The sequence below is a fragment of the Dermacentor variabilis genome, chromosome 2 (genome assembly GCF_050947875.1).
Source record: "Dermacentor variabilis isolate Ectoservices chromosome 2, ASM5094787v1, whole genome shotgun sequence".
NCBI classification, from domain to species: Eukaryota; Metazoa; Arthropoda; class Arachnida; order Ixodida; family Ixodidae; genus Dermacentor; species Dermacentor variabilis.
The window spans coordinates 238559065-238571604 of record NC_134569.1 but is presented as its reverse complement, the minus strand read 5'-3'; the positions used below and the strand labels follow the sequence as shown (position 1 = coordinate 238571604).

General features: G+C 48.3%; 1 protein-coding gene across 1 annotated transcript in view; it reads right to left on the bottom strand.

The window, feature by feature from the left end:
* Positions 1–12540, bottom strand: part of lt (vacuolar protein sorting-associated protein light) — a 214925-nt gene that overhangs the window by 53780 nt on the left and 148605 nt on the right. The gene's annotated exons all lie outside the window — the stretch shown is intronic.

Sequence of the window (12540 nt, the reverse complement as noted above, 5' to 3'; positions counted from 1 at the left end):
TACTTTCAAATAAAAATGTTTCAGTCACTTCAAACCTGCTTTATTTGAAGAAATTAGTGATTTTCTTCTGGCGCGTACAGCACGCACAACCGATTAGGAATGTGTCTACATCTTCCACTTTGCGCCATACCTCAACGGGTACGTCATTGCATCGAGCGATAAAAGTGCGGACTTTGTGCGTGCACTAAAACATCATTGTTCGACACAATCTCATCTTCTGTGTTCGGTGACCCACAGTCGTCTTCCTTCGGGTTGTCATTGTCACTGGAGATGTTGCAAACGCAGTTAACAAACTCCTTGTTTGTCAGGTTTTCCGCCATTTGTGCTGCGCTGTCGCTCTACGTATAGTCGTTGAAAGAAGAGACAGCGGGCAGCAGTTCCGCAACCTTAGTCCACAGGTCTCCTAGGTTGCTGTCGGTCACCTCCAAGTCATGTTCAAGCTACACAGATGCTTTGACAAGTCCTGCTTTTTTGCCAGCAGTTGCTAATGGAGGACGCCTTCAAGTTCCACCAAGCTCTCGTGAGCATTTTCACTGCCTGACGAATACTGATTGCAGTCGGCTGCTTTAGGTAGAGGTTGATAATCAACCACTGCACAAGATGCTTACCAAATTCTGCCTTCACACTCTTTACGATGCCCTGGTCTAGGGGTTGCAGCAAGGACGTGTTGTTTGGCAGCAGAAACTCCAAGTGAATGTGCATCAAGCAAAAATTCACAATGTGAGCAGAGCAGTTGTCGACAACCAGTAGAATTCTTTGATCAACCATCCTCATTTGGTCGTCGAGTTTAATGAGCCACTCGAAAAAGAGTTCTTTAGTCATCCAGGCTCGCTTGTTGTCGCTGTAGTCGTACGGTACTGACATGACGCTTTTCATGCAGCGAGGCTTCGAATACTTGCCGATGATGAGCGCTTTAATTTTCTTCGTGCCTGTTGCATTGCAGCAGAGCAGGACTGTCATGCGAAGATGCGACTTCTTCCCTCCTTTGCACTGCTGCCCTTTGAAGTGCATCGTCCGGTATGGCAGGAGCTGATAAAAACATGCGGTCATGTCCGCGTTTAAAATATCATCTTCAGAGTACAATTCAGTCCCCTCTAGAAAATGATCAGCGACCCAGGAATCCATGCCTACTTTGTCAGCAGCCTTTCCCTTGCCCAACGCTACCTGCCAAGTTATTCCGTTCCTTTGGCAGAAACGAAAAAGCCAACCTACACTGGCATCGAACCCAGTTATTTCAAGTGCATCGGCAAATTCGTGGGCTTTTTCTTGGAGCATTGGGCCAGACACAGGAACTGTGGTATAGTGTCGCCCCCTGCCAGATCTCCATGTTATCATACATTTATGTTTCGCAGTAGTCTAGCTAGATGGCGCACCCCCCTTCTGTCATGTGACGAGCTTGGACCAATCAGGAGGTGCCATCTGGCGTGTGGAGTCCTTTTTGTAATAAACGGCCGCTAGCTGGCTCAGTCCTTTGTCCGGTTTTCATCAGGAGCAGTTAGCTCCGCGTCTCCCTCTTTGCGTCGGGCGCTCGCCGCGCATTCGCTGGGCGTGGGCCCCCGCTTGCCTGCCGCTGCCGACACAACATCTTATGGCGACGAGGATGGGATTCCCGCTGCGGTTCCGACCGAAGCCCCGGGAAACCAACGAGCTTCGTAAGTGAAGTGACCCTTCCTGTGTCTGCACGGCATGCAAACCCCACCGACGCACTTGGCGTCGCGAGGCTTCCGAGCCTAGGCCTTCCCGACCCCTTTGTTCTTCCTTGCCCCATTCCTGCTGTGAGCTCCGGCTTGTTTTCTGCGCTGTCTCCTGCATGCTACCGGGCATGGCTTCCTTTTCGGTGAACCTTCCCGTTTTTCTTGAATTGCCCGGGCCACCGTTAATTCCATGGCATCGATGGAAAAAAATTTTTCAGGCCCACCTCGAAGCGGCCGGCGGTGGTGACTGGACGGACGCGTAACGAGCGTCCGCGCTCGTCAGCGCTCTCAAGCGTGAGGGACAACGCAAGTACTTTGCAGACGAGGAGCAGGAAGCAGCAAGGCAGTTAACCGGCGCAGCGTCACCGTCAAGCGAAGCAGCAAGGCAGTCAACCGGCCAGCGTCAACGTCAAGCGATACGGTCCCGCCAGCGTCAGAGTTCCAGAAACTCTTGCAGCGGCTTGACCGGCTATTCGCCGCGTCAACAAATATTCTGGCGGAGAGGTACGAATTCACCAGTCGAAGGCAGTTCGAGGGAGAAGGATTCCTGGAATTCGTGACCGCACTGAAGGAGAAGGCGGTACAGTGCAACTTCGGCACAACCTACAATGAGCGCGTCCGAGACCAAATAATACATGGGGTAGCGAACGTCAGCGTTCGCGAAAAGTTATTAGCTCATGGTGAAACCCTGTCCCTGGACAAGGCAGAAGAAATTGGACGCTCTTTAGAAGCCTTGCACCGAGCGAACCGCGCGTTCGGCTCCGAAAATGTACGAAGAATCGAGGCATCTCAACTTGGCGTTCCGTCGACGGGCCAAGCTGACAGACTTCAAATGTACGAAGAATCGAGGCATCTCAACTTGGCGTTCCGTCGACGGGCCAAGATGACGAACTTCTTCCGGGAAGCTGCCAAGATGGCAGACTTAGTCCGGCAGGCCATGAAGATAGCCGACTTCTTCTGAGAAGCCACCAAGATGGCCGACTTCTTCCGAGAAGCCGCCAAGAGGGCCGACTTCTTCCGAGAAGCCGCCAAGATGACCGACTTCTTCCGAGAAGCCGCCAAGAGGGCCGACTTCTTCCGAGAAACCGCCAAGATGGTCGACATTTCGCACATGGCTCCTCCGGGAACCGTGGTGCATGCGATCGGTGTGGCAGCAGGAACCATATCGCGTCTTACAGGAATTGTCCAGCAAGAAATCGGCGATGCAACACCTGCCACACGTTGGGCCATTTCGCTTCGGTATGTCGAAAGACCCAAACAGCGGTGCAACACGTCTCTTCCGCAGAGAGGCTGTCTTCGTCAACTTCCGCAGGGCAGCCGTCCGCGTCTGACTTGACGGTAAGCGCTTTTGAAACTAAAAAAGGATTTGGAAGTTCCGGTCGTAGTTAACGGCGTCTCCATGCGACTGCTGGTGGATACGGGAGCGTCTGTGTCATTCATGACGGCCGAAGATTTTAGAAATCACTTTCATCGACAGCACAGGCTGTCAAAAACAACAGTGGACTTGAGAAATTTCTCCAAGCAACGCATCGACATTCAAGGCCTGTTTCAAGCCACTGTTCTGTTTTTCCAAAGGTCATTCTCCATCACGTTCCACGTAACGACTACAGGAACATCACTGCTGGGTTTAGACACCATCCAACGCTTGGGCATACAGATCGACGGTACGTCGCTGACATATCGTCTACCATCGCTTCCTTCAGTACAGAGCCCCACAGGTGTGCCTCCGGGTTTTGATCACCTCTTCAGTCTCGTCAACAACTTCGTGCACCGAATTCATCGGCAGCAAGATGCGAAACCAGTATCTTCAAAGTTGCGCCGACTACCCCTGGCTCTCCGTGACCAGGTAACAAATGAATTGCGACATCTCGAGGACTGCGACGTCATCGAGCGCGTCGAGGCTTCTGAGTGGGTGTCTCCACTCGTGGTGGTGCGCAAGAAGGATGGAACCATGCGGCTCTGTGTAGATCTATGGGAACAGGACAGTCTTGTGTCTCAAGTTCAAGAAAGAGTCTTGCAGAAACAGTGGCATACTAAACAGTACGTAGACAAACGTAGAGGTGCTCAGGCAACTCGTGTCAAGGTGGGAGACACCGTCAGAATTAGATTTAACAGGAAAGGATTTTTTAAGTACAGTAAACCTCATACAGTTAAGGCCCAGATAGGACCATCTACTTTTCTACTCAGTGATGGGAAGACGTGGCATGTGTCTAAGTTAACCCTAGTGATAAAGGATTCAGCAGGTAGTACATTGTGTACAAGTGATAGAGACTTCTTGTACTCATATTCAAATCTGGATAGTCATTCCGATGACTCGTCTGTAGTGACAGCGTCTTCTCATAGTTATAAGCATCAGCTAAGTAGTTCGTCTGACTGTATCACTTCCGAGTCTGCACAGTCAGCAGTCGTCTCTGATTCCGTGGGGGAATCAGTAGCCTCCCAGGACTTGTTGGGACTTCGAGAGGAGCTTCCTGGGCAACCCTCTCCAGCTTTGAGCGACAACCACATTCAATTTTCCAACCAGGGGGAGGGAAATAGTAATGAGACGATTGGGTCTTCGAAGTCGACCGATACGCGTCGCAACCCCCAAAGTTCTTCTGAGGTACGCACACGTCCTCATCGTGACAGAAAACGGCCTCCGTGGCTCGATGATTCTGTTTTCTTGAGTATAGAGTGTATTGCCGTCTTCGAAATGCCATGGCTAGGGGCCTCGCTGTGACATTTAGGAGACAGTTCACATGTTTCGTTAACACAGGTATAAAATGTGTTCCTTGTTGCGGTGCAGTGAGTCTTGTGCCGTGTTTCTTGTCGGATTTTGTTTTGAGTGACTGCCTGTGTTTTGGTGCCCAAGACTGGTGCGCGTGTGTGTGAATTTGGGCGGGAACGAACTGAATTGTCCTTGGACTTAAGTGCGCATCTTGTGTGCGCGTTTCACTGTATGCTTACTTTGTTTCCTGGGGGGGATGATGTGGTATAGTGTCGCCCCCTGCCAGATCTCCGTGTTATCATACATTTATGTTTCGCAGTAGTCTAGTTAGATGGCGCACCCCCCTTCTGTCATGTGACGAGCTTGGACCAATCAGGAGGTGCCATCTGGCGTGTGGAGTCCTTTTTGTAATAAACGGCCGCTAGCCGGCTCAGTCCTTTGTCCGGTTTTCATCAGGAGCAGTTAGCTCCGCGTCTCCCTCTTTGCGTCGGGCGCTCGCCGCGCGTTCGCTGGGCGTGGGCCCCCGCTTGCCTGCCGCTGCCGACACAACATCTTATGGCGACGAGGATGGGATTCCCGCTGCGGTTCCGACCGAAGCCCCGGGAAACCAACGAGCTTCGTAAGTGAAGTGACCCTTCCTGTGTCTGCACGGCATGCAAACCCCACCGACGCACTTGGCGTCGCGAGGCTTCCGAGCCTAGGCCTTCCCGACCCCTTTGTTCTTCCTTGCCCCATTCCTGCTGTGAGCTCCGGCTTGTTTTCTGCGCTGTCTCCTGCATGCTACCGGGCATGGCTTCCTTTTCGGTGAACCTTCCCATTTTTCTTGAATTGCCCGGGCCACCGTTAATTCCATGGCATCGATGGAAAAAAATTTTTCAGGCCCACCTCAAAGCGGCCGGCGGTGGTGACTGGACGGACGCGTAACGAGCGTCCGCGCTCGTCAGCGCTCTCAAGCGTGAGGGACAACGAAAGTACTTTGCAGACGAGGAGCAGGAAGCAGCAAGGCAGTTAACCGGCGCAGCGTCACCGTCAAGCGAAGCAGCAAGGCAGTCAACCGGCCAGCGTCAACGTCAAGCGATACGGTCCCGCCAGCGTCAGAGTTCCAGAAACTCTTGCAGCGGCTTGACCGGCTATTCGCCGCGTCAACAAATATTCTGGCGGAGAGGTACGAATTCACCAGTCGAAGGCAGTTCGAGGGAGAAGGATTCCTGGAATTCGTGACCGCACTGAAGGAGAAGGCGGTACAGTGCAACTTCGGCACAACCTACAATGAGCGCGTCCGAGACCAAATAATACATGGGGTAGCGAACGTCAGCGTTCGCGAAAAGTTATTAGCTCATGGTGAAACCCTGTCCCTGGACAAGGCAGAAGAAATTGGACGCTCTTTAGAAGCCTTGCACCGAGCGAACCGCGCGTTCGGCTCCGAAAATGTACGAAGAATCGAGGCATCTCAACTTGGCGTTCCGTCGACGGGCCAAGCTGACAGACTTCAAATGTACGAAGAATCGAGGCATCTCAACTTGGCGTTCCGTCGACGGGCCAAGATGACGAACTTCTTCCGGGAAGCTGCCAAGATGGCAGACTTAGTCCGGCAGGCCATGAAGATAGCCGACTTCTTCTGAGAAGCCACCAAGATGGCCGACTTCTTCCGAGAAGCCGCCAAGAGGGCCGACTTCTTCCGAGAAGCCGCCAAGAGGGCCGACTTCTTCCGAGAAACCGCCAAGATGGTCGACATTTCGCACATGGCTCCTCCGGGAACCGTGGTGCATGCGATCGGTGTGGCAGCAGGAACCATATCGCGTCTTACAGGAATTGTCCAGCAAGAAATCGGCGATGCAACACCTGCCACACGTTGGGCCATTTCGCTTCGGTATGTCGAAAGACCCAAACAGCGGTGCAACACGTCTCTTCCGCAGAGAGGCTGTCTTCGTCAACTTCCGCAGGGCAGCCGTCCGCGTCTGACTTGACGGTAAGCGCTTTTGAAACTAAAAAAGGATTTGGAAGTTCCGGTCGTAGTTAACGGCGTCTCCATGCGACTGCTGGTGGATACGGGAGCGTCTGTGTCATTCATGACGGCCGAAGATTTTAGAAATCACTTTCGTCGACAGCACAGGCTGTCAAAAACAACAGTGGACTTGAGAAATTTCTCCAAGCAACGCATCGACATTCAAGGCCTGTTTCAAGCCACTGTTCTGTTTTTCCAAAGGTCATTCTCCATCACGTTCCACGTAACGACTACAGGAACATCACTGCTGGGTTTAGACGCCATCCAACGCTTGGGCATACAGATCGACGGTACGTCGCTGACATATCGTCTACCATCGCTTCCTTCAGTACAGAGCCCCACAGGTGTGCCTCCGGGTTTTGATCACCTCTTCAGTCTCGTCAACAACTTCGTGCACCGAATTCATCGGCAGCAAGATGCGAAACCAGTATCTTCAAAGTTGCGCCGACTACCCCTGGCTCTCCGTGACCAGGTAACAAATGAATTGCGACATCTCGAGGACTGCGACGTCATTGAGCGCGTCGAGGCTTCTGAGTGGGTGTCTCCACTCGTGGTGGTGCGCAAGAAGGATGGAACCATGCGGCTCTGTGTAGATCTATGGGAACAGGACAGTCTTGTGTCTCAAGTTCAAGAAAGAGTCTTGCAGAAACAGTGGCATACTAAACAGTACGTAGACAAACGTAGAGGTGCTCAGGCAACTCGTGTCAAGGTGGGAGACACCGTCAGAATTAGATTTAACAGGAAAGGATTTTTTAAGTACAGTAAACCTCATACAGTCAAGGCCCAGATAGGACCATCTACTTTTCTACTCAGTGATGGGAAGACGTGGCATGTGTCTAAGTTAACCCTAGTGATAAAGGATTCAGCAGGTAGTACATTGTGTACAAGTGATAGAGACTTTTTGTACTCATATTCAAATCTGGATAGTCATTCCGATGACTTGTCTGTAGTGACAGCGTCTTCTCATAGTTATAAGCATCAGCTAAGTAGTTCGTCTGACTGTATCACTTCCGAGTCTGCACAGTCAGCAGTCGTCTCTGATTCCGTGGGGGAATCAGTAGCCTCCCAGGACTTGTTGGGACTTCGAGAGGAGCTTCCTGGGCAACCCTCTCCAGCTTTGAGCGACAACCACATTCAATTTTCCAACCAGGGGGAGGGAAATAGTAATGAGACGATTGGGTCTTCGAAGTCGACCGATACGCGTCGCAACCCCCAAAGTTCTTCTGAGGTACGCACACGTCCTCATCGTGACAGAAAACGGCCTCCGTGGCTCGATGATTTTGTTTTCTTGAGTGTAGAGTGTATTGCCGTCTTCGAAATGCCATGGCTAGGGGCCTCGCTGTGACATTTAGGAGACAGTTCACATGTTTCGTTAACACAGGTATAAAATGTGTTCCTTGTTGCGGTGCAGTGAGTCTTGTGCCGTGTTTCTTGTCGGATTTTGTTTTGAGTGACTGCCTGTGTTTTGGTGCCCAAGACTGGTGCGCGTGTGTGTGAATTTGGGCGGGAACGAACTGAATTGTCCTTGGACTTAAGTGCGCATCTTGTGTGCGCGTTTCACTGTATGCTTACTTTGTTTCCAGGGGGGGATGATGTGGTATAGTGTCGCCCCCTGCCAGATCTCCGTGTTATCATACATTTATGTTTCGCAGTAGTCTAGTTAGATGGCGCACCCCCCTTCTGTCATGTGACGAGCTTGGACCAATCAGGAGGTGCCATCTGGCGTGTGGAGTCCTTTTTGTAATAAACGGCCGCTAGCCGGCTCAGTCCTTTGTCCGGTTTTCATCAGGAGCAGTTAGCTCCGCGTCTCCCTCTCTGCGTCGGGCACTCGCCGCGCGTTCGCCGGGCGCGGGCCCCCGCTTGCCTGCCGCTGCCGACACAACAGGAACGTTTTACATTCTGGCATCTTTGAAGCATATGAGAACAGCTTGGCCCCATTTTAAAAGTTTCCCAGTAGCAACCGTTGCTTTATAGGAGCGAGTTGCGACTCCCCGTGAAGCTTGACAATCTTGTCTTGGTCTTTCAAAATGGTTGCGACGGTCGATGGGGCAATGCCACGCTGTTTACACACATCGATTTGCTTTTTCCTTGTGTCGATTCACTGCAAAACGTCCAATTTGTCCTGCAGCAAAAACTGCTTTCGCTTCTTGCCGCCATCGTTAGCTGTATTCATCATTAGATCTCATGCGAACTTCGCCACAGCTTTGTGGTGAAGCAGTTGGCACACAACATGGTGATGATGATAATTAGTGCACTCGCAGTTTCTGCTTCACGCGGGAGTTGCAGCACTGTTACTTTTAGCCGAATATGTAATACTCATGTTCCTCAATTATAAAGGGGAAAATAAATGATGTGTGTTATTCTGAAATATGCGCTGTATTGGAATTCGTAGTTCTGAAATATTTTTACATTGAAGATATAGGCAATCTGGCAGGCATCCTTAAAATATTCATAAATTTGAGAAATTCGTTAATGTGGTGTTTGTAGTAACAAGATTTGACTGTATATTGAATTTGATAGTTCCGTGATAAGCGGACATTATACACAGTTTTTATACCATATAAAGTAGTTCATTATATGCAGACTGTCCCTTAAACATGCTCAAAAATTAACCGCACTGAAGCTGGTGTCAGCAATTACAGTTCAGCAGCACTTTGGTCCAAAAATCATATCTTCAGTGTCATCTTTCCTAAAGATGTGTTATTGCAACTACATGCAAATTTCTGTTAGCAGCATTCATCTAAGGAACGAAATGTGGTGGCTGGTATAGCTCATTGAAAACAGCACCCGGTTCCTATCACCTGTCACTTAGAAATTGCAAGTGCAGCTGCTATTTTTTATTCGACAGCTTGTGATATATTGTACTACCAGTGGGACATGACTGTATTCCGCACAAGAGAGCGAAGCATTCTAGTTGGCTGTAAGCATAAATTTTGGAAACTACTGCAGCGTGCCGCCATTCTGTGAAAGTCTCGAACATCATGGTCTCAGCATTGTGACCGCGCACCATCCATGCAAGAGCCATAATATAACGTTATCTTTGTCACTTCGGGCAAGGAAAATGCAATGTTCGAAATGTAGATTATTATGGTGAACCGTAACCAGCACTTGGCAACACGTTAATGAAGCATCGCCAAACCACGATTGCTTGATAATGGCACAGTAACCACTGATCTTTTGCAACATTGCATGACAGCAATGTGCGGTGCAACCAGTGCAGCATTCTCACTGACTCGGGTTGTGTGAACGTTGACGGGAACACTTGAGTGGCCATTGTTCCCTTGGTGGAAGGACACAGATGGTCGTTCCAAACTGTTGAAATAGGCATAATGCATGTCTTGCTGCATGGACCACTACGCAAAAACTAGAGTGCAGCCGTCGTGACATTCGTTATCGCACTGGCACATGTGCCAGTTCACGCCCCACGCCATGCTATTGCTGCTCCTCCTCTCTGAAGGCATGCGGTGAAATCGAGTGACCTTTGTAGCTTCAGAAATCTGTACATAAGGGTCGCTTGCTCATCTCAAAGGCCGTATCACTGTTGTGGTTGGAAGAGAGCGGGGCACGTGCTGCCGTGTGCCCAGTTTGGTCACGTTTTCATGATTTGGTAATTTGCATGCACCCCCTTTACTGTAACCGGGTTCGAAGCATTCCTTGAAACAGTACGGTGATTTAAAAATGTTCGTTTTATCTGGAAGCAGCTTTAACAGGCATGTCAGAAAATTGCAAATGCACTGAAATGTGCTCGTTGTAACCAACACATCATTATACCTGGGATTGTGGATATAAGGAATTATCAGGTATAACAAAGTAAATCTAAAATGTTTCTTGTCAATATTTGTGTGTAACGAATATACACACTTATAACAGATATTGTATATACTAAAGGTATTTTCATGATGGATGCGATTTCAAGACAGTGAGGCTCAACTGTAGAGACAGCCTATTGTCATTTGCATTCAACATTGCCGTAATCCAGTATAGTCCATACTTGGGCTACAGCTGTAGAAACTTCGGCAAATGCAACATTGTTATGCTTACTCTGTTATGCTGCTATCATCTGCAAAGTGTTTAAGCAATGCAATACCTAATGCAATCGATAGCCCTCAAGATGAGGTGATATTGACTGTTAATAAGACGTATGACAGAGACAATAACTAATGCCTTGTCCACGGTGTCTCGTATGGAAGAAATTTTCTTTTTCCAAATGAGAGGAAATTGTCATTGCTTTCTCTCGTACAATTAAAATCTAATAGCAAACAGTCAAGGGCACTGCATTTTTCATTTCTGGTCATGAAAATCAGGTGTGCTTTATTCAAGGCATGTTAGAGTCAAGTATATAAGGTATTTTTACTTGGGTAATGAAATTTACGCAGCATACTAAGACAGAAGGTGCACCACAAAAATGTCACATTGCCAAGTAACACAATGAATGCTTGTCTTTTATTTCCAAGAGGCGAGAGCATGTTTTTACTGCAGGCTTTGCTACCCAATATTGAGACACTTCATGAAGATGCACTAAACACGTGTTGCCTGGCAACAAACAACCCTCTGCAGTGAACTTTCATTTACTGCAGACATAATGACAACATGCTCATCATTAGAATCTTGATATTCAAAGTAAACGAAAAAAAGAAAACAAGAAGAACACAAATCTGTATATCTTGCACTGTAGCTCTCTGATGGCATCTCAATTTCTCTTACAGAATTGAAAATGCTGTGAAGAACATGTCTGCAAGACTGTGCACTTCAAGATAAATAAAGTTCTCACGCACATAACACTGCAAAGGAGAAGAGGGAAAAGTACCGTATTTACTCGCATAATGATTGCACTTTTTTTGGCAAAAAACTTGACGCAAATTCAGGGGTGCGATCATTACGCGGGTTAAATTTCCTACGAAAAGACAAAAATTGTTTTTTCCATTCCACGTTTGCTGCGATATGACAACAGGTCAACAAATAGGCAACTGCCGCTGTATGTAGTGCGGGACATGAAAACAAAAATGGCGGCCAGTGGAGCAAACCGAATGCATCGAATGCGATTTTTTTCTTCTCTTGAGTACATTACGTACATTGAAACAGTTTTTTCCATATCAGTAACGAATGCCTAATATCGTTAATATCGGCAAGTTTGCGGCAATAACATAGCCATGTCCACTTTGAGGGGACAGAAACAGATGGGCGCACTTAGCTGCCAGTGACATAGAAACACATGGCGGGCATGCTGCAGAAACTGCGGCATTTGTCTTCACTACTATCCTAATACAGCATGTTTCCGCTAAAGGTGGGCAAATATCTTAGCTGTGTTACAAGCGCCGGCACATGAATAGGGTACACTTCTAACGTATCAGTGTAAACGTGGCTACTATCGTTGCCGCTCGTGATTTGTTGCGTGTCCATGAGTGCAGACGAGAAGAATCAAAAGGCGCCTTTTTTTTGTTGTTGTTCTTGACCACAACCATTATAAAGCCTACATATAATAAAGGCGAGTATGGTTGTAACTTTTTTTTTTGTCATGGAAGTGCAGAAAGTGATGGAAGGAATGAAATGGGGCATTCGCTTAAGAATGTTTGGTGTGTGCAGACCGCCTGGTCTGTCTTGAAGAGTCCTTCGCACAGCGTTCGACAGATGGTAAGCACGATTATTATTAGTGAGACTTCGCACACGACATATCACTGCAGCAAGTTTGGGGTGCAATCATTACACAGGAAATTTTAAAAAATCGAATTTCGACAACAATATTCAGGGGTGCGATCATTACGCGAGTGCAATCATTATGCGAGTAAATACGGTATGCAAGTTTTTTAAAAGGTTTGCCCCAAGACCTCAGCTCCTGAGGGACACGTACACACTTTATTAATGATAACCTGCCTTTAACGCATCATGAAAGCAGAAGGAAATTTGGAGCAGCCCAAACTGACAAGCAACACACTCTTTTTAAATTAATTACTTCTTCAGCAACTTGGATGCTTTTGATTTCACCTGCATCGAAAATTTGTCTAAATAAACTCCCTCAAAGCTCCTTAAAAGACGTACAAAGGTGTGGTTTGAAACCAATTTTTTGTAAAACATGCTGAAACATTTATAGAAGAAGCCTGAATTCATAAACTTCACAGAAAATATGGCAGAGTTGG